The sequence below is a fragment of the Haemaphysalis longicornis genome, unplaced genomic scaffold, assembly GCF_048455015.1.
Source record: "Haemaphysalis longicornis isolate Haplotype H1 unplaced genomic scaffold, Haemaphysalis longicornis Haplotype H1 scaffold_6, whole genome shotgun sequence".
Classification (NCBI taxonomy): domain Eukaryota; kingdom Metazoa; phylum Arthropoda; class Arachnida; order Ixodida; family Ixodidae; genus Haemaphysalis; species Haemaphysalis longicornis.
Window position 1 is genome coordinate 208,217,112 of NW_027526407.1, and position 20,448 is coordinate 208,237,559.

A 20,448-nucleotide genomic window follows, 5' to 3' on the forward strand; every position below is an offset into this window, starting at 1 on the left:
TTGCGCACCGAAATTTCCGTGCACCGAAACGTCCGTGCACCGATATGCCGTGCACCGAAATGTCCGTGCACCTATACGTCCGTGCAGCAAAATGTGCGTGCACCGAAATATCCGAGCACCGAATTGTCTGCACCGAAACGTCCTGCACCGAAATGTCCTAGACCTAAATTTGATGAGAGAGAGTGTTGGGTCATGTGACTACGGGTGGGGACATGTTAGTTAGTAAGTAGCATCAACATTGGTTAGTTTTTGTGGCCAATCTGTGGTCCATATGAATGATGTTGAAAAGGGTTTTCTTTCGCCCTTTCTTGAACGCCCCCTTGGAGGCCTGGTTTTAGGAATCAAAACCAGAGTGTAGGGCTTTGTCCGGGGTCGGTCGGTCGGTGGAGATGGAGCTAGTTCACCATAGATCATTGCCGAACAGGACGCTGCGGGCAGAGTGACAAAGTAACCGTCATTCTGTCCTGATGTAAATACTTCGAGTAATTAGTGCAAATAAACCTAATATCCAGCAAGAAAAGCAGTCCTCATCCCTCGCCTGCTTCAAGGATCGGACGTCGGTCATCGGAGCGAGTCGAGATCGTCCACTCGGCTCGAGCATAAAAAAAACCTCATTATTTTGTTTTCATCATTCACCAAGAAGATGGAGGGGCTAAATCTCACTGTGGCCATGAGTAGTTCCGTTTTTCTGCGGAGCAAGTGGGGCCCGGTATTTTTTTGGCTGCTTCTTGGGTTTTATTGAGCGTCTCTTGCAGTTCACTGTAAACGCAAACTAGCCGGAAATGGAGTTTTAATCAAGTAATGTGCCCTGAAAAGTACTTGTAGCAAACAATGTACTCCCTAGGCCTGGTCTAAAAATGTGGACGAACCTCCATGGTAGTACCGTTGCCCATCCGTGCAGCAAAAGGGAGGATTTAGAACCACATAACACCATTTGTGAGATGGCGTTCGGTTCCTTGTATAGTACCACGTCCAAAATAAACTCCCCATCTGGGATAATCATCTCAAGCGGGCGGTCGCCATGTTAGTCTTCTGTTGTTTCCGTGTATCAGCACTTCAACCGTGGCCTAATGCTAATTAGAACGAGTAAGCAGGACGCGACGGTTGCATGCAGCTACAAACCCCATACCGTACGTATACCCGTATAGATGCTTCAGCCAGCGCGATCACAGGCAGACAGCGCGGCCGTGTTGTTTCAATCTGTTTATTTTGGCGATAGGTGTTGTCAAACTCTGCTGATAACAAAGAGACAGTTCTCGCCGTTGCAAACAATTGCAATGCTCATCTGCTTCGCTTGCTTGCGCATATATAGACGATTGAAATTCTCGTGCCAGCGCGCCAACGCACCCGACTGCAGCGACTCAACTTGCCCTGGCGGCACGACTTGCTGCCCGGATGTAAACAACCTCTGTGCAATCAACGCAGCGCGGCCGGTGACTCGGTGCGGCCGGAGCTTCAAGCCTCGCCTTGGGCCATCGTTTTTTCTTATTTGAGAAGGACTAGTAGTGCCATTTGGTGGAAAGATTTTTATGTGCCCCTGTCACACGAGGAACGGCCGCTAACATCATTTGGATACGGCGACAGCTGTGGACAGCTCGCTGGTAAGTGGTCTGTTATCAGTCGATGCGTTTGTCAAACGTTTGGATAGGGTTAACTGCGAAATACCCGTGCCGCACACATCACGTACACGCACGGGCAAAGAAAAAAGCGCACACTCGTTTTATTGTACTTGTTTGTGGCTTTTGGGGTATGCATTCGCATTTTTTTGTAGGCCGGTTTGTAACAGCGCATTTGAGATGAAATCGTTTGTCGCGCGTGGAGTCGTTTCAATGCAACGTGACGGTTACTCAGGTAGCCGAATCGCCTCCGACAGCGGTGCATCGTCGGGCCCGGACGGTGAATATTGTGGGACTCTGTCTCTCATATGCATCGAACTGCTCGTGTTCTTTTTAGTTAACTGCTCTACTTTATAATATCTATTTGTTAACGCTCCTGATGGCTTGCCTGTCCAAATACAAGTCTTTGTGTCATTTTCGTTCAAGGCTCTGACTCATTCTTAGCGCTCTTTTCGGCGAAAGCCGCAGATCAGACGGCCACCCCCTTCGAAAACTGTGCTCTGTAGATTCGGTGGGGTTGTTTGCTCGCTTGAGTCGACTCTTCACATCTAACAGCGTACCCTATTAAGGAAACGGTGACATGCGTAAAAGATGCTATGAGCCTATCGAACGATTAAATGCATATAGTGTGGACCACGACGGCGACGTGGTTCGAAACCGAAATGTTTTTATTCCCTTTCGAATGATAATGAGGGGTCTGTATACAATCGGGGCCCGTCAGTCGCCAGCTAAGGCCACGTAATTAAAAACACAAATTCATGCCCTTATGGAAGAGAACCGAGTTTGCCGTAGCATGACACAAGTCTGCCGGGCATAAAAAAGGATATCATTTTTTAGAAGAACAATGCACACACTCTTCTTTTGTTAGTAATACCTTTGTCATAATCAATAGTAAGACCATACACAAAAATTACTCGATTCATCTGACAATCGATTTTGACATGGAGCTTGCAGCTCCAAAAAGTGCACTGTGGTTTTGCGTGACGGAAACTTCTACAATCACCGTAAATTAACTAAGGCAGGTGTGTGTGGCATGCAGCGTTGGTAAGTTTGCGAGAATAGCGTTTCCATTTCAGCTGTTTTTTTGGTTGCCATGCAATCACAAGTAATTTGGTGCCATGAACGAGGTTTACGTTAGCTAACAAGGCTGTAGTAAAGGTTGCGGCTACAAATGACCTTATGCACCAATCATGCTTGTCAGCTCGGTGACACAGAATATTAAGTTGTCAGAATACGGATGACTGAGTCGCCTAGTTTATCACTACTGTAAAAAAAGAAAGTGTTTTCTGACCCAGTGAAGGACTTTCCTGTATGACTAGCTGTGTTATGACAGATGACCATACTTGATGAGACAAGCCGTAACAAATTAGCTTTGGATGTAACACCAGGAGGGAAATAGGTGCAGGTATCTGCAAGTATAACTGAAACAGTGGGTGCCCGTCCGGCATGAATTCATTATTTGCTGACATGATTTTCTTCTGCAGATCCTGATACATGATCGAGTTGAATGACTTCATAGATCTTAAGGCAGGATAGGCAGGATAGGCTGTACAAGGCAAGGCTGCATTCGGAAACCAAGTTGGCCCCTTCAGCAGAAGTGAGTATTGCCACGGCTTGCAACAGCCGTCCAGCTGGAAAAAGCTGCACTTTTTCTATGAAAGTGAGCCACCATGGTAGGGGAGAGGCAGTGTAAGGGTTTGCATCTTTAACTGCGTGCCCATTCACTTGAATAGATGCAAGCTGGCATCTTAAAGCAAGAGACAGCAGTTAACAAAATCATGCAATACCAAAGTGTTTTTCAGTCAAAAACAAAAACTAATGTATCAACCTACATGGACTTGCATTTTATCTTCACTGTCATTTAAAGTTGTGCTCGAGTATATTGTGCGGAAGTAATATCTTTTTTTATTGCTGCCAAAGCCACGACGGTTAATGTACTGTCACTTGGTTTTATGAAGCCTTTGCATTCCTAATTTAGGTACTGGAATTCGCAGGGAACCTGGCCTTACAATTTTATTACTGTACCGAATTATTAAGTTCGTTTAACCATAGTGTCTGTTTTAAATTTTACGTGTGGGGCATTTTTTTTTCTTTTTTGCTTTTTCAGGCAGATGTTCCTCTGACTCCCTGCCTGCATTCTGTGAACGGGGAAGTTAGCCTCCACATCGATGGCCAGCGTGTCTTGACTGCATCATCTTTACTGGGAGCACTGTGTACTCTGTTTGCATCGTTCTGGGTTTTCAACATTCAATATCCCAAGAAGGCACACAGAGCTCTAACATTTGTGGAACATGCCTTTTTGGACCTTGCAAGCACCAAACCACGTGTGAAGGATTTAGAACTAATTAACTTTTATCGCATCAATATCGCTCACTAATATTTGTTTTCAATCCTGTAATCATTGGATAGTAGTCAAAAAGAATTCCGTATTATATTTCTGACTTTTTCTTTTTTTCTTTTTTTACTGAAAAGGGGATATTTGATGGGCCGTTCTGTATGCTGATAATACAGCTATCTTTCAGTGAAGCAATAATATTAACAAACTAATTTAACTTGAAACAATTATCTAAATAATATTGGCAACTGGTGCGAAATGAAGCAACTAAAATTATCCAGGAAACACGAATTTCATGGCTTTTTGTTCTCACTCTAAAAAGCTGTCGCGATACCACCCATTCTGTTCTATATCAATGCAATTAACCCGTCAGACTCGGTCACTTTTCTTGGCGCATTTGTGTCTTTATCAAAACGCACTGGTATTTTCCGCAGCATATTTTTCAGTTCTTTATATTACTCATTTATCCATAGCCATCACTGCAGTCTGCCTCCTACATCATTTATCTCTTGTGCCTTTACCACCTACAAAATGCTTGTTACCTTTCAATATCAAATCGTTGCACAGCTCTCGCTCATTTCACCACAAATTGAAAAATTGTTTTGTTGTTGTAAACCACTGGAACCATTTTTTCTTCACTTTGTGTACTTAGTACTAATGCGTACTGATAAGTTCTGATAAATACTGATGCGTTCTCGATCCTCTAGTATTATATAATGATTTCACTTACCATGCGGTTGTGTTTGTGCCTATCTGTTTTTCAAGTATTTCCAGTTCTTGTATTATTATTGTTTCTACAATTTGTTCAACTAGCACACAGCTCTCGCTCATTTCACCACCCATTGTTTTTTTTGTTGTTGTTGTAAACCACTGCAACCATTTTTTTTGACTGTGTACTGAGCGCTGATGCGTACTGATAAGTTCTGATAAGTAGTGACGCGTTCTCGATCCGATAGTATTCTATAATGATTTCACTTACCATGCGGTTGTGTTTGTGCCTATCTTTGTTTTTCGCGTATTTCCAGTTCTTGTAGTAATATTGTTTCTACGGTTTGTTCAACTAGCATCGTATTGCTGTCTTCAATTCCTAACTGGCGTGTTATTTAGCAATGTACCATTTGTGATTTCCAATATGAGGTCTCCATAAGTATTTATTTCGGAACCTCCTTGTGTACACCATGTAGCATGTAAACTTGTCTGCGAAAGTTCGTTTGAAATAAACCTGAAATCAAGAAAAACCGTGTGAAATCAGTACTCCCGCAGGGAACTATAAATTCTCCCTTGTGGCCTTGAAAACCTCCTTTCAGAAGGCCTACAAAACTCCCCAAGCTTTCGTCAAACTCCATTCAAAAGAAGTAAATGCTTCCCTTGAACCTCCTAAAAACGCCCCTAAACTAACATAAGTACTTCCAAAGGGAGCCATAATAGGCTCCTATTCAACCGCCTAAAAATTCAATAAACATCACTTAAAAGCGCCCTTCAGGAAGTAAAGAATACTCCATTTTGACCTCCTCAAATTCTCCCGAACATTTCTTAACACTCCCTAAATACCTCCTTTCTATAACCTAAAAACGCCCTGTTTTGAGGAGGTAAACAAAACCTCCCTGTTCCATGTAGTAAAAAAACTCCTACAAGGAGGACCACTAGAGGACAGGCGAAAAAGAACCTCTAGGGAGTATATGGGAGGAAAAAAAGTTTAGAGTGTTGCGTTGCCGTGATAATGTGTTTCCACTTTGTATCGTCAGACATTCTCCTAACAGACATGTAAAACAGAACTGACTGCGCGCGCTCAGTGACCGTTGGCGCCGACGTGCTGCATGGCGTGTGCACCTGAAATGTAACACGAAGAACAGACCCGCGCTCGATTCCCATTGGCTGCAAGCGTGCATCCTAATAAAACACGACACGGTCCCACCGAAGTAGCATCTACAAAGAATGCGCACTCTCGACAGCAGTCTCTGCTGGTATTCAACTTCTTATTGGGTAACGTCACTTCAGCTTGGAATAGGGGTTCGCAACAAGTATCTGCAATAAGTACGATGTCTAGTTTACAATTTGTCGAGCGTCGACATGGAACAAGTTTCGACCCTTCGAGGTAACGTACCCGACAAAAATGATTTTACGTCCTTATCTCATACGAATAGGATTAGGCATTGTCTGCAACTTCTTGTAACATGGTTTTGTTCCCCATACTGGCCGAAAATGCGAACGAGTAAATGCATACTTTGAAATGTGGCGCAATTTTTTTACTTAATTTGAAGCATTCTGGTGATTTTTTTTTTTTTTTTGAGGCAGCCTTGGTAGCATATGACTTATACTCGATTCTTTCCTTTCAGGTCTTTTCACCAAAAGGTAAGCCCTATCAACGACGGTTGCCCACCCGCCCTTACTACTTGTATAAATCATTCGGTAAACCATTGTCTTTCACTGGGAACGCTGAGTAGATGCGGGGAATCGCGGGGTTCCGTCGTGTTTCCGTTGTGTTCGTAGTCGAATTTGAGGGAAATGCCAACCCACTAACTGACGGGACTGTTGCTTCCGTCACACTTCATCGGAAGAACGGAGTGAAGTGGAGTCAACCGCAGCAAGCGCTGAACTGAACGCGCGCTACCCGATTTAGATTCAAGGTTGAAGGAGAGGAAACGAGGGGAGGAGAGATGCGCAAGCGCCGAGCATGCGCCGCGAAAGCAGAAGTGCGAACGCGGGAGAAGCGAAAGCGGCGTGCACGCAGCTGGTACTAGAGAAGAAGTGGCGGGAGTATCGCGCAGCTGTGGGAAAGAGGGAAGGAGGAGAGTTGCGCATGCGCAGTGTGAGTGCGGACGCCGACGCGGGACATACCCAGACTATAAGATGGTCCGCGTCTAAAAAGCTTGTTTAAGCTGTTTTGTTTACGTTTTTTCCCCGTCGTTACGCTTTTTCATGGCGAGAATGCGTCTAAGCATAGGGGGAAAGGATCTGATATCAGGAGGAACGCCGACTTTTCCCAGGAAGTCAAATGAAAGGTTGTTGATTGGGCACCAGGTCACGCTTTTTCGAAGCCCAAGTAGACCGAAATAGTTTTCAGTTTTATCCGATTGGCAGACTATTTGGGGTCTTTTATTCTCTAGGTAACTAGAGGCTTCCGAGGAAATTTTTGTAAGACAGCGAATGAGACTCTTACATAAATTGCGCGAGGTCTGCGAACTAGCCTGTGTCGATCAGTCTTACAAGTACAGAGACATACGGTGATTTTTTTCGACATCCATGGGACGGGACTTCTTTTGCCGATGCATGCGGCGCGAGCGAGTGTGTTGAACATGTTTTAAGCAAACGTTATTTAGGTGCAAACCCAGGAAACACCTGGTAGCGCCCATAGGACCTTCAAGCTCAGCCAAGGCCAAGCAAGCACCTCGCGCTGTTTCGCGGTACCCACGGAAGCCCACCGACCGCGTTTTTCTCGCCGGCTGAAGCAAAATTGAAGACAGTGCTTTGATCGCGAAACAGACTTGACATGCGTTATCTTCCTACCCAGAGGAGAACGGCGTACCGCACGGTCCCCTATCGCATCTGGGCCTACACAGTATACTTGCAGGGCATGTATGGCTTCACGGTATGGCTTCACTTGCATTCACGGCAATCTGGATGCTGGGCTGGCGCGGCAGATGTTTCGTAATCTGGTTTTTTATTGAAAAGATGAGTCAGTGCTTGATTGTTCTTCACGTGTCAAGCCACTGACTAAGCTGAAGTAATTTTACAAAAACAATGCCAACCTGGAAATCCAGATGGTGGCACTGTTGTCCTGTGTTCTGATGTATTGCTTTCATTATTAAGTGCAGAGCACTTTATGGGCTCGCCTTGTCGTCTCATCCCGCTAACGGTCGATGTGACTGCCGGAATCAGGCGGCACGTAGCGAGATAACAGACCCAAGTAGAGCTTTCTGTACCAGGGTCAGGGAGTCACGCTGACGCGTCAAACACCACGCCGTTTAAATAGTCATAACCGTTCCAACCTCGCGAACCACTGGCGTTTTGGTCATACATCTCCCCGTTATTAAGCGCAAAGAAAGCTGCAGGTACTATTACGAGCAATATGAAAGGGAACACAGGAACGCGCAGAAAATACCCTCAGACCCAGCTGTGAGTGACACGCAGCGGTAGCCGTCGGAAACAAAGTGGAAAGGGGGACACTGTTCTAACAACTGTTCCCATTCCCGCCGTTCGTCTTATCGGCTGTCCGACGATACCATTTATCAGCGAACTGACGTAAGCTGCTGCTTTGTAGAAATGCCAGTGGGGCGGGAGTGCCAACAGTTATTTGAAGAGCGCCCTCCTTCCCCCCTTTGGTTTTCACAGCGCCATCCGCGTATCGCTCCGACTCTGTTGCGAGGCTGTTTGCCACGCGTTCCCGTGTTCCCTTTCATATTGCTCATAACAGTACATTTCAGGCACAATCTGTATATATAACCGGCAGCCCCGGCGTTTATATAGTTAGGAACGCTCGTTGGGTTGGTTTTTACGATAGTAAGCGAAAAAGCGGCCGCGCCAGAAAGAAATGCCGCGTTCGAAAAGACACAGAAAGGCTCCAGACGCACAAAAAAAAAGGCGCGTTCGAAATTCCTCAGAAAGGCTTCAGCCGCGCAAGAAAAAAAATGGCGCGTTCGAAATGACCCGAAACAGCTCCAGCATACGAAATTAAAGCAAGCGCAAAACCAACAGAACTCCCGCTGCCGACGGCGAAGTTGAAAAGGGCGAGGGTAGAATGACCCCTGCACTCAGCCGGCGGCGACGTCGCTAATACGCGTCTTCCACAAAGGCGCACTGTCGCAAAGCCGGAGAGAAAGGAAAAGCCCCGTCTCGCGGGGGCCGCTTGCGTTGGGGTGCCGGGCGGCCTCCGCTACACTATAAAGCGCAGCCCCCTCGCTGTTCGCTAATCCGCGCCGATACGAGTCATACTTTTTAAGGCGAAAGCTTCAGATGCTTCGGGGAGTGAAACCGAGGCGTCGGCATGACCTCCATATTGCCCGAAAAGTGGCCGCACTAGGCCTGGGCTTCGAACCTCGGTCCTGCAGGACGTTAACCAAATGCGCGCCCTGAGTGCCATCTCCGAGCCTGGCTTGAGCCACGAAGCAAGATAGTAGCAGAGTCCTTCAGTGCTTTTCTCGTCATGAAACTCCCTGCCAAGTTTCGTTTGGGGACGAAGGCTACCGCGAGGGGCGAAACCGCATATCGGAGAGCACCGGGAGCGTGCAGCGCGGCTGAAGAACCTGCACCCGCCTTTGGCAGCCCTTTCTTTTTGAAAGCGCGTTTTTGGTAATTACACTCTCAGTTGTTGCTGCAAAACGAAACCGGCAGGAGAGTCTTATAGTTGCAGCCCTCACGCGGAATCCGTATCAGCCAGAATGCAAGCTCAGAACTGTCGACTGATGTCTGGATTTGATTCTGAGATATTTCTCAGAAGTTCGCGCTCTTGGGAGATGTTAATTCTTTTTTTACCTTTGACCGCGCTCCTCATAGCCTTGCCTAGCTGCTGCGTTCAACCTTGAAAATAGATTTCACAGCACGATCATCGAATCTCTCGAAACGGCGCTGTTCGCTTGAATGGAATATTCAAAGCCTAAATGGCTTGGCCATGGTGCTCCGTGCTTGCATGCCGTAGGCGCCCAGGTTCCAGACATTTTCTTTGAACATGCAATGAGGTGGATACCTGCAGTGACGTGTGGAACTAATTCCTGGCACCGTGTGAAAAGCAGGGGAGACATATCGACGCGGTGCGAAAGGGCAAGTTTGCACGGGTGTACAATTATTTTTTTCCAGCTCCCTTCGGACACAGCTTCTTGAATGCTCTCCCTTTACGCATAATTGAGGTGCAGTGCAGTGTCATGGTGCGTTTATTTAAATGCCGAAAGCGGGCTTGGCATTATTGAGAGTGTTAGAAAATTGAACATGAGAGCGCGCAAGAACATTCGGTTCTTGCGCACATCAACAAGAACGAGGCACAAATAAAAAGCCTGAAAGAGCGAGTACAGAGCGTGGAAGCCGATTCCAGACCACAGCAAATCACAGAGATAAAATACGGTCTCGTTAGAGTCATACAGACACCAGTTTTAACGTAAACTTCGCTCAAATAAGCTATATAATTAGTCAAAATAATAATATTTCCTTTATTTTCCATCCTTGGAGATGGGGGAGGCAAGGAAAAAAAGCTGTATAATCATCCACGGCCAGGCCAGAGCGGCGGCGCGCGCTGTGTTGACACCAACGCGTGCGCGCACGCCTCCTCTCCAGCCGGGCCATGAATCAGCTTGACTTGCTCCCGCCCCCCCAACATAAAATACAGTATAACATGTTCAATTTTTCAGCAGTGTACAGCGTACAATAAACACACCGACAAAAAGAAAGGAGAAAACAAAAAAAATCGCGCCAATCCACCCCGTGAATGTGGTTGGAAAGCAAAGCTGTAAACGGCACCCATAACGATTACCCATGCGACGTCACTTATATTCACTCACATCGCTCTAGAAATAGCAAAACCAGAGAGAAATGAAATCCACTTAACCACACCATTTATTACTCCAAACAGATATTCTTGTTAAGGTTAAATCAATGCATGAAGCATGAACGGTGTTACGTTGAGTTATATTGGTGTAGCACAAGAGTGGAAAATTTTTTATAATATTAAAGTAAGCTCCAAACCGGTGTTAGACGATCTGTCTTCTCCGTCTCTGCGGCGCGGACGGAGGCGACAATATTTGCGGCAGAGAAAGAGGAGGAGGAAGAAATAATTCTGTTGAGATTTCTGAACGGCCCAGAGTGCAGCCCTGGGGAATGATTCCTTCTTCTGTGGGGCCCATATGCAGTCCGCGCTGCCTGTGTTCTCTCCACCCGCTGAAGCTGGGTAAGTAGAGAGGGCCTGGACAGCATCATCTCCCATTGCTCTTGTTGGGTAGTTGACGGAAAGAGAGGAGGGTGCTCAGGTCTAAAGTCTCACACCCCGGTTACGGGGCGGAGTGTTCCTACTTCTGAGCAAAATTTACATTCAGCGTCGTAGCGATTCAGATACATTAAGTGAAGACGCGTAGGCTGTGGGAAGGAGCCCGGATAGTATGAGCCGTAAGGTAGTTTTTTGTCCTCTGGAAAGCTCAGGGTAAGGCGAAGGTACGGTCTGCATCAGAAGGCGATAATGCTGGGTTATCTCCCTGAACGTGACAAGCGGGTCACTGTCCTCGTGCAGCTCCATAGCACGGGAGGTAAAAGCTCAGGCTTGTTGGGTGGGCGTATTTGTTGCCCTCCATTAAAGCGTGAGAGGGTGTCCAGATGAGCTGAATGGAACCGCTTGGGGAGTGGTTTTTTAGCACGCGCAGTGCAGGTCACGACACCCAAGCCCTCTGGTAATTCCAGTAGACTTGATGGGAATCGATGACTATACTCCGAACCCCTGATTGAGCGAGAGCCAAGATGATGGCTGCCTCTTCTGCTGCCGTCATTTCTTGGGTCCTAAGCGAGGTACACGCAAGGAGGTTGTTTCTGGAGGTAGCCACGATGATGCCGTATTGCTGCCTTCGATGTTTGGAGGCGTCTGTGTAGATAACTGCATGATCCCCACCGAGGGTGGTGTTTAGCGCTTGATCCCGTTCTTTTCGTTGACCCTCGTCATGTGAGGGGTTCATATTTCTAAGCAAAAGGAGCATGTTTAGTTTTAGTCGCCAAGAGTATGGGAGTACGTCAAGCGGAGTGACATTCTGGGCTGCCCAGCCAATCTGGTGAAGCATGCGGTTACCCATCGCAATTCTGAGTCGGACCTTCTGGTTAGAAAGATGGCCTTCTATCAGCTCTTCCACCGTGTTGAGGAGCACCGTGCTAAGCAGCCTCTGTGTGGACGCACTCATGAGAAGACCAGTGGACTGCTCGACCGCCTTTCTAATCATTATATAAAGCATCTCTATGTCTTCCTTGTCGAGAAGAAGACAGGGGGTTGACGTAAGTAACTCTCGAGAGGACAAAAGCTTCGATTGATCGAAAGGTACCGGATTCCTTTAGGCCTCGCGTCTTGGTGGCAACTCGCCTGATCATGTGTATGATTTGATTAATGGTGTTTTTGAGGTGCTGCAAGGAGACATCACTCTTGGTGTTAGCCTCGAGATGTAGGCCCAGGGTCTTGATGCTGGGGCTTGGAGTGATGGCCTGGCCATCAAGGAGTATTTGAATGTATTCCTTGCTTTGGCGTGAGGGCGGACGACAAGGTGCTGTGATTGTTTACGTGAACACTGGAGGCCACAGGCTTTAGCACATTGGCGTACTAGAAGTGAGATGTCATGCATTGGTGTGAGGTTACTTTAATTTTTGTAACTCTTAGCACATGAGCAAGGTGCGCACAGGGCCGCTAGATGCACGTTGTGGTCGCGTAACGCTTTTACGTGGAATTCAGCAAAAACGCAGGGGGTAAACCCGTAGATGTGCTTGGTGAGTACACCACCTGTCTTCCCAGTCTTCGCATGGGCTCGTAGCTAAATCGGTAACACAACGGGATCTCGCTTTGTTAGTCTATTAGTTCTAGGTTCGATTCCCGGCGGTGCCAGTAAATTCTTTTATTTGTTCGCTGGAGTTTTCTGGTGACACCAACGGTCGCGAAAGAACCCTTGGGGGGTATAGAGGTAAAAAGCTTTGCTTTAAAAAGGTGAAATGAACAATCAGCAGTCTTTGCGATAACATAAAGCGCGAAACAATCCCTGTTGCACGCGTTTTTTTTGCACAATACGAAATAAAAGAACAGTTGACTACAGAAAGAATAATATATACTATTACAATATAGGTAAGCACAGGAAAATACATGAAATGAAATAGGTAGCAATCACTTCGTTTGTAGGTTAAAGAAGGCACGCAATTCCTTGACCGTTGCCCTTTCGATAACAATGGTGTTCGTATGGCAAAAATTTAGCAATTCCGGAAGTTTCTGTTTCAACATTTGGGTTCCATAGTTTGTTCTGCAGACGTCAATTTTCCAGATTTCATTTGTTCGAGTGAGATATGGGTTAATTTTTACGGTGAGAGATGACAACTGTGTGAGAAAGTTTCTTTGTTGTTTAAGTTCTTTTTTATAAATTAAGGCTAAGCGATAGGAATAAAAGTGATATATTTTCATTATATTATGCTTAAAAAAAAGCTCGGCGAAGGGATGGTCAAAAGAGACATTAGAGATATTTCTCAAAATCTTTTTTTGCAAGACATGAATTGTTTGTAGATTTGCGATTGTAGTATTGCCCCACACAAGATGGCAATAGTTAATATGCGAGTAAAACAACGAATTATACAAAATGTTTTTTAACTTCAGTTGGCAGTATGGCCGTGTAAATGTAAGTCAATCCGACTATTCGCGATAATTTTGATTTTATATGGTTTATATGCTCTTCCCAAGTCATTTTTTCCGTGAAGATAACCCCGAGTGTTTTATAAGCAGTAACTAACTGTATGGCTGCATTGTTGTACTTAATACTATGGAAAGTAGATACATTTTTGTTTTTTGGGCGAAAAAGAATAGCTTCAGTCTTATTTGTGTTTACTTTAAGGGCATTGTACTGGGTCCATTTGCTAAGTTCAGCAAGGGTGTTGTTTGCTCTTGTAGCAAGACTAACAGGTTATGTATCAGAAAACCGTAATGTGGTGTCGTCGGCATATATAATAAATTTTGTGGTTTTGTCTATGTTAACAATGTCGTTAATGTATAAGTTGAAGAGTAATGGGCCAAGAATACCACCGTGCGGGACGCCAGATGATAAAGGTTTAACTTCTGATGAATAGCCATTAGGGCTTACGTATTGACGTCGGCTTTCAAGGTAAGATTTTAGTAACGTTAAACCAATACCGCGGAAACCGTACAATTCTAATTTCTTCGATAGTAGCGCGTGATCTAAGTAGTCAAATGCCTTTGTGTAATCTATATATATTCCTAGAGACACCTGTTCGTCTTCAAATGATTTTAGAATGAATTCCTTGTGTTCTGGTAAGGCTAACTCTGTAGAGCAGTTTTTCCGAAAGCCAAACTGTGCGAAGCTAAGTATGCTATATTTATCGCAAAAATTTTCCATTCTAGAAAGAATTACTTTCTCAAGTCCCTTTGAAAAGACGGGTAATATTGATACTGGTCTGTAATTTCCCATATCATTTTTACTTCCTTTTTTATGTACGACTGCTACTTTAGCAATTTGCATTCGTTTCGGAAACACTCCTTCTGATAGGCATAAGTTAAATATATGGGTTATAAATGGGGTTATTATTTCTAGAACGTATTTAATGGGTTTGATAGTTATCCCATCCGCATCGCCATCTTCCACCGTCTTCCCTGAGGGGAACACCATCTTCCCGGAGGGGAACCCTGAGTAGTATGCGAAGCAGCCGTGGGGTCGACTGAAGTTCCCGTTAGTTTTCAGTTCGTCGTTTCCGTTGACGTTCAGCTTCGCGTGTGCCAAACGTTCAGCTTGACGTTCAGCTTCGCGTGTCTTCGTTGTATCAGTAGCTTCTTGACGTAATTTGAATGAGTGAAGGACACAAGGCGTGTTCGTAGCACGTGCTCCCGTCTCGGTTTGTAGCGCAGTGGGAAGAGCGCCACGTACCTCCCGAGAGAGAGAGAGAGAGAGAGAGAGAGAGAGAGAGAGAGAGAAAGACTTTATTTATGGCCAGCAGGGAGTGGGAGGTCGGGATGCGCAAAGCCTCCACATCCCACCCACGTTCACGACGTCTTCGGGACTAGGCCCCGCCGGCGTCGGCGTGAGCGGTGCGCGAAAGGTACTCGGCAGATCGTCCCTTTCCCCCCGGTCTGCGACTCGCTCCGCTTCTGCCTGGCGAGAGCAGCCTCGAGCTGCTGGACGGCTAGAGTTTGTGCGGCCAGGTCCGTTGAATATACGGCACTCGTTATGGTGTCCGGCAGCCGGCCGTAGAGGTCGGCAGCTTCCACGGGGTGCACTGAACATTCCCACAGGATGTGGGCCAGAGTTGCGCGATGTTGCCCTCACACACTACACACGTCACTGGCGTACACGTCCGGGCACACGTGACGCGCGAGCGCCGGCGTGATCACTGGCTGTGTTTGTAGTTGGCGTAGTAGCACTGCCTGCTGTCGTGTTAGTTCCGGGTGGGGCGCCGGAGCGGTGCGCCGGCCAAGCCGGTACCACTCGAGCACCTCCCCGTACGTGAGGAGGGGCTCCGGGTCCCACTCCACGTCGTCGTTGTCGTCTTCGTAGTCGTTGTCTTCGCGTTGGCCTCCCTCTGTCGCGGAGCTCGGAAGTGGGGAAGAGACCGCCGCCGCGCGGTTGGTCAGACCTCGCGCGGCTGCGTCCGCCGTGACTCCCGGTCGGCCATCGCGAACTACGCCAAGAACAACGCATGTGAAAGTGCCGTGCGCGCGGTGAAGTGCAGTGCGGTGATCAGTGGAGCGGTGCCGGCCACCCACCTTCGGTGGTTCCCGGCGCACACCAACATCAGAGGCAACGTGGGCGACGGTCTCCCCAACCGTACCTCCCGTGGACGCCGCCCTGTACGTGGACGCCGCCCGGTACACCGACCGACTCGACGCCTACGTAGCGGTGGTGGTCCGCGCGGCCACGGGAGAAATATACAGCGCCTGCAGCGTCCGCGTGACGTCCGCCAGGCAGGCGGAGGAGACGGCGATCGCGCTGGCGCTGACGGATCCGCAGTGCACTACAGTGCTTAGTTACTCCCGGTCGGCCATCGCGAACTACGCCAAGAACAACGTATGTGAAAGTGCCGTGCGCGCGATGAAGTGCAGTGCGGTGATCAGTGGAGCGGTGCCGGCCACCCACCTTCGGTGGTTCCCGGCGCACACCAACATCAGAGGCAACGTGGGCGACGGTCTCCCCAACCGTACCTCCCGTTGCGGCCAGAGAGTCGTGGGATCGAAACCGGGCGCCACGTAACTATTTCTTTTTATACTGGGCTGCGCTGATGTCAGCCCAAACGCCGACGGGGATGAAGAGACGCGCATGCGCAGTAGAGTGCGGACTGCGGACAACGACAACGAGGGAGGGAGGGACACAGCCCCGAGCATGAGATGCTTCGCATCTAAAACACGACGTAAATGAGCTTGAATCGCAAAACAGGAAGCTAAACCTTGAATTTAATGGTATACCCAAGACCGATAAAGAAGACTTGGTCAGTAAAATAAACGAGATCGCCGCGCAACTCGAGGTCCCCGAACTCAGTGACAATAACCTCACTGCTGCTCACCGTTTGCCTTCAAAGCCGGACAAGATACCAGCTATCACTTTCCGTTTTTCAAGGCAATCTGTCAGACACGATTCGAAATGACGCCCGTAAGAAGCAGAGTCACTTGTCTACATTCGGGAAAACCTAACCAAACAAAGTCGGACCCTTCTGTGGGAAACCAAGCAATGGGCCCACGAAAACCACTTCCGATTTGTTTAGCACAGGAAAGGAAAGATTCGAATCAGACGACAAGAAGGCCACAATGCTATCAGCATCAAGTGCAAAGCTGACCTCACAGCGCTTGCATAACTGTTGCTGCTTACTAAGACCTTGCATACTTACAAGCTACGTGCAGCACACCGAATGATTCGCGACTGCACCTAGGGAACGGTATGTGCGGAACCATCGCCAATGTACCGGTGGGTATGTGCTACAGACCTGCAACAGTCATCATCAGTGCCTGTCTGTGCGTCTAGCAAGGTTATCTCCGGCTTGACCATTTTTTTGAAGAGACTGCTCTTCCGCGCCTCTCGCTTGGACAACTAATTGAATTAAACACCATTGGAAGTGTTAAAGGTGCGGTTTAAACGTCAACCTGCTCGAATCCTGGAGCTTCGAAGCCGCAGCCTCCCAATGCCCACCACCCCCGTTGACGCTGTTGATAAACAAGCACCACCGATACCACAGATCGTCTGCGCTGGTTCAATCCGTCAGCGCGATCCCCCATTCTTCAATGGCGAGGGTGATCATGATGCTGAGGATTGGCTGGCGACATACGAGCGGGTGAGTGCTCACAACAAGTGGGATGATCCCAAGTTAAGCAACGTCGAGTTCTATCTCCCGCAATTGGCTCACACGTGGTTTTTGAACAACGCACGTGCCTTCAAAATATGAAGCGATTTTAAAACCCGGTTCTTTGAAGCGTTTGGCAGCCCGGCTGTACACAGACTATACGCAGACTGCCCGGCTGTACGCCTCCGCGGAAGAGCTCAGACGCAGGGGGAGAATTTCATCAGCTACATCGAAGACGTTGCAGATCTGTGCCGGCGCGTCGACGTGGCCATGTCTGAAGCAGATAGGGTAAAGCATTTTTCAAAACGGCATCGATGATCACGCGTTCACTGTGTTGCTTGCCAAGGACCCGAAGGCCGTGACGGAGTTCGTGAGCCTCTGCCCAAGCTTTGATGAGCTGCGCAAGCAACGAGTCCTGGTCCGGCAATCACTGGGGACAAGTGAAGAACTCTCCGGTTCGACTTTCACTTCCGAGCAGCCTTCACTTGAGAAGAAGATAAAGGACTTCGTCCGCGAGGAGCGGCTCTGGTCGTGATGCTGTTTCTGGTGACCCTGGTCATTTGCCAGGGTCGCAAGCTGTCGGAATTCCTCGGAATGATGCCTGACTTGGGAAAGATGGGGGCGTTCGGAAGCGTCAGGGCTATATGGTAGGATAGTGTTCATGTTACAAGAAGGTTCGCGGCCGTAAAGTAAAAAGAAATGTGCAAAACGCGTTGTGCTCTCTACGGCCGTGTTGTATGTGTATATCACAAAGGGGAGTACCACGTCCCAGTTCGAATGGTCGGAAGCGATGTACATCACAAGCATGTCCCCCAACGTACGGTTGAACCTTTCAATGAGCCAGTTCATTTGGGGATGATAAGCGTTCGTGGTGCGATGCACAATGTTGCATTCGGTCAGAAGGGCTTGAACAACCTCAGAGAGGAATACACACCCCCGGTCGCTAAGCAGTTCTCTGGTGAACCGTGGCGTAGAACAAGGAAACGAAGGATAAATCCCCCGACGTCGCGCGCAACGGCAGAAGGCAACGCGGCTTTTTCGGCATAGCGCGTGAGGTGGTCCAGTGATTGCCAGAAGAAAGGGCCGTAGAGGTCAATACCGACTCGCTCGAATGGACGAGTGGGGCACGGCAAGGGCTGCAGCGTGCCAGCTGGCTTCGGAGCAGGTGTCTTGCGTTGCTGACACCCGGGGTATGCGCGAATGTACTTGCGCACGAAGGCGTACATTCCCCTACAGTAATAACTGTGGCGCAGCCCAGTATAGGTCTTCAGGACTCCTGCATGGGCGCTCTGGGGATCCGCATGGTGGGCGAAACACACCTCTTTTCGTAAGCTACGTGGCACCACTAGCAACCACATCCGGCGGTCTGATATGTAGTTACGGCGGTAGAGAGGTTGTCCCGAACAGAGAAGTGGGTAGCTTGGCGACGGATGGATCAAGACGGAATTAGTTTTGAAGGTGGCGACAAGAAGTCAACGATTGCATCAATCCATGGATCCTTCCTTTGTTGGAAGGCCACGTCGGTGAGGGTCAGCGATGACAATACGGGATCCGTTGCGTCAATGCATGTAGCATCAACAGGCACAGGGGAGTGCGAGAGTGCGTCGACATCAGAATGCTTGCGTCCGGACCGATAGATAACACGAATGTTATATTCTTGTAAATGGAGGGCCCAACGCGCCAGTCGTCCCTTGGGATGCTTTAGGGACGACAACAACACAGGGCGTGATGGTCGGTGACAACTTCAAAGGGTAGGCAATAAAGGTAGGGGCGAAACTTTGTAAGGGCCCAAATTTTCGCCGGGCATTCTTTTTTAGTAACCGTATAGTTGCGCACAGCCTTAGTGAGAGTTCTGATCGCATACGCAGCGACATTTTCGTCGCAGTTGGGCTTGCGCTGAACGAGCACGGCACCGATACCAACACCACTGGCGTCCGTGTGCACTGCAGTAGGAGCGCTGGGATCGTAGTGGCGGAGAATAGGTGATAAGGTTAGTAGACGTCGCAGGGATGTGAAGGTGTCGTCACACTCAGAAGACCACGCGGATAGACTGTTGTCGCCATTGAGCAGCCTCGTGAGTGGGGCGACGATGGAAGCAAAATTGCGAACCAAGCGCCGGAAATAAGAGCATACCATAGCCCTATGAAGCTGCGGAGGGCCTTCATTGAATTAGGCTAGGGAACGTCGGCAACGGCACGCAGTTTTTCGGGATCGGGTGACACGACGTCTTTCGAAACAACGTGGCCCAGGATGGTTTGTTTACGTGCACCAAAACGACACTTCTTGAAATTGAGCTGTAGTCCCACTGCAGTGAGACAGGTTAGTACTTGGCGCAAACGAGCAAGATGTGTTTCGAAGTCAGGAGAGAACACAACGACGTCATCTAAGTAGCAGAGGCAGATATGTCATTTGAGCCCGCGCAAGATGTTGTCCATCATTCTTGCAAACGTAGTTGGCGCGTTGCATGGTACAAAGAGCCTTGTGGATACGGTGTAGATCCTTGTGGAGACGGTGAACGGAAGAGGTAAATTCTTTCGACGAACAAAAAGGTCGGATGGCGTAAATAGAACTGGGCCATTCGGCAGGGTATCGCAAGAGGGAGCCACTAAAACTGAACTTCGCGGCGGAATATCGACATCTTCCGAAAGTACGAGTTTTGTGTCACCTGGGACGTGGCAATCCAGTCGCTTCGAAGCAGACTGACAGGGTTGTCCGTGAGGTAAGTAATGGACATCGTGGTGTGTCCAGCACGCAACGTAAGGGCGGTGAACGGAAGTGGTAAATTCTTTCGGCGAACAAAAAGGTCGGATGGCGTAAATAGAACAGGGCCATCCGTAAATCGAACAGGGTCATTTTAAATTTCCCGCGTTCCGCCCTACTGAAACGTTCCATATATACGGAATTATGGGAATACGGAGTTCATACGGATTATGCCGCCCCCAAGCACACCGAAAGTAGATTTTAGTATAAAAAACAGGGAATCATATTAGTGTGCGCTATAAAAACGTTTGGCACAGGTTTAGTGTTTTTATCTTCAATAATAAGCAAAATGACGCTCCGTATGTTTTCCGTATACTCCGTATATACGGAATTCATACGGACAATGATTTGGCGGTTCTAGTAAACTTACAGACATAAAATCGGTGTCAAATTTTTGGATAAGTATGCACTAGTTCGTTCACGTGTGTTTCTAAAAAAATATTCCGTGTTTTGTTGCGGCTTTGCGTCATTCTAGGAAAGTACTCCATATTCCCATATTTCCGTATATACGGAACTTTTCAGGAGGGCGCTGCTCCAAACCGGGTGTCTCGATGCCAACGCTGCCGTACGGCGAAGACGCGCGTGAATCGGGGTGGCCTACTTCAATATTTATAGAACCGCGTTTCCCTACTCCACGTGCGTTGCAAGCAGAACGTGAAACCTATCTAGTGGAACCTTTCGTAACTGTTGCCGTTTGATTTCTCAAAATGGCGCCAGAAGCTATCGTGGCGCGGGCGACAGCAGGCGACG

General features: G+C 48.1%; 1 long non-coding RNA gene across 1 annotated transcript in view; it reads left to right on the top strand.

Annotated features, from left to right (window-relative positions):
* Nucleotides 1-20,448, top strand: part of LOC144142186 (uncharacterized) — a 94,777-nt gene that overhangs the window by 17,126 nt on the left and 57,203 nt on the right. The window contains exon 2 of the long non-coding RNA XR_013316877.1: nt 6,288-6,303. This is a non-coding gene — a long non-coding RNA (uncharacterized LOC144142186). The remainder of the gene's footprint in view (nt 1-6,287; nt 6,304-20,448) is intronic.